We start from the raw sequence: 2,500 nt of genomic DNA on the forward strand, positions 1-2,500 counted from the left end.
AATCCGCCTCCCAGTTCTCCACTCCCGGGATGTGGATTGCTGACAGGTGGCAAGAGTGAGACTCTGCCCAGCGAATTATCTTTGATACTTCCATCATAGCTAGGGAGCTTCTTGTCCCTCCCTGATGGTTGATGTAAGCTACAGTCGTGATGTTGTCCGACTGAAACCTGATGAACCCCCGAGTTGTCAACTGGGGCCAAGCCAGGAGGGCATTGAGAACTGCTCTCAATTCCAGAATGTTTATTGGCAGGAGACTCTCCTCCTGACTCCATTGTCCCTGAGCCTTCAGAGAATTCCAGACGGCACCCCAACCTAGAAGGCTGGCGTCTGTTGTTACAATTGTCCAGTCTGGTCTGCTGAATGGCATCCCCCTGGACAGATGTGGCCGAGAAAGCCACCATAGAAGAGAATTTCTGGTCTCTTGATCCAGATTCAGAGAAGGGGATAAGTCTGAGTAATCCCCATTCCACTGACTTAGCATGCACAGTTGCAGTGGTCTGAGGTGTAAGCGTGCAAAGGGTACTATGTCCATTGCCGCTACCATTAAGCCGATTACCTCCATGCATTGAGCCACTGACGGGTGTTGAATGGAATGAAGGGTGCGGCAAGCACTTTGAAGTCTTGTTAGCCTGTCCTCTGTCAGGTAAATCTTCATTTCTACAGAATCTATAAGAGTCCCCAGGAAGGGAACTCTTGTGAGTGGAACGAGTGAACTTTTCTTTTCGTTCACCTTCCATCCATGTGACCTTAGAAATGCCAGCACTAACTCTGTATGAGACTTGGCAGTTTGAAAGCTTGAAGCTTGTATCAGAATGTCGTCTAGGTATGGAACTACCGAGATTCCCCGCGGTCTTAGTACCGCCAGAAGAGCACCCAGAACTTTTGTGAAGATTCTTGGAGCTGTAGCCAATCCGAATGGAAGAGCCACAAACTGGTAATGCCTGTCTAGGAAGGCAAACCTTAGGTACCGGTAATGATCTTTGTGAATCGGTATGTGAAGGTAAGCATCTTTTAAATCTACAGTGGTCATGTACTGACCCTCTTGTATCATAGGTAAAATTGTCCGAATAGTCTCCATCTTGAACGATGGAACTCTTAGGAATTTGTTTAGGATCTTTAAGTCCAGGATTGGTCTGAAAGCTCCCTCTTTTTTGGGAACCACAAACAGATTTGAGTAAAACCCCTGTCCCTGTTCCGATCGTGGAACTGGATGGATTACTCCCATTAACAAGAGCTCTTGTACGCAGCGTAGAAACGCCTCTTTCTTTGTCTGGATTGTTGACAACCTTGACAGATGAAATCTCTCTCTTGGAGGAGAGTATTTGAAGTCCAGAAGGTATCCCTGAGATATTATCTCTAGCGCCCAGGGATCCTAAACATCTCTTGCCCAAGCCTGGGCGAAGAGAGAAAGTCTGCCCCCCACTAGATCCGATCCCGGATCGGGGGCCCTCAATTCATGCTGTTTTAGGGGCAGCAGCAGGTTTCCTGGTCTGCTTGCCCTTGTTCCAGGACTGGTTAGGTTTCCAGCCTTGCCTGTAGCGAGCAACAGCTCCTTCCTGTTTTGGTGCAGAGGAAGTTGATGCTGCTCCTGCTTTGAAATTACGAAAGGAACGAAAATTAGACTGTCTAGCCTTAGCTTTGGCTTTGTCCTGAGGCAGGGCATGGCCTTTACCTCCTGTAATGTCAGCGATAATCTCTTTCAACCCGGGCCCGAATAAGGTCTGCCCTTTGAAAGGTATATTAAGCAATTTAGACTTAGAAGTAACATCAGCTGACCAGGATTTTAGCCACAGCGCCCTGCGTGCCTGAATGGCGAATCCTGAATTCTTCGCCGTAAGTTTAGTAAGATGTACTACGGCCTCCGAAATGAATGAATTAGCTAGTTTAAGGACTCTAAGCCTGTCCGTAATGTCGTCCAGAGTAGCTGAACTAATGTTCTCTTCCAGAGACTCAATCCAGAATGCCGCTGCAGCCGTGATCGGCGCAATGCATGCAAGGGGTTGCAATATAAAACCTTGTTGAACAAACATTTTCTTAAGGTAACCCTCTAACTTTTTATCCATTGGATCTGAAAAAGCACAGCTATCCTCCACCGGGATAGTGGTACGCTTAGCTAAAGTAGAAACTGCTCCCTCCACCTTAGGGACCGTTTGCCATAAGTCCCTTGTGGTGGCGTCTATTGGAAACATTTTTCTAAATATCGGAGGGGGTGAGAACAGCACACCGGGTCTATCCCACTCCTTAGTAACAATTTCAGTAAGTCTCTTAGGTATAGGAAAAACCTCAGTACTCGTCGGTACCGCAAAATATTTATCCAACCTACACATTTTCTCTGGTATTGCAACTGTGTTACAATCATTCAGAGCCGCTAACACCTCCCCTAGTAATACACGGAGGTTTTCCAGTTTAAATTTAAAATTTGAAATATCTGAATCCAGTCTGTTTGGATCAGAACCGTCACCCACAGAATGAAGTTCTCCGTCCTCATGTTCTGCCACCT

This window comes from Bombina bombina, chromosome 3, assembly GCF_027579735.1.
Source record: "Bombina bombina isolate aBomBom1 chromosome 3, aBomBom1.pri, whole genome shotgun sequence".
Classification (NCBI taxonomy): domain Eukaryota; kingdom Metazoa; phylum Chordata; class Amphibia; order Anura; family Bombinatoridae; genus Bombina; species Bombina bombina.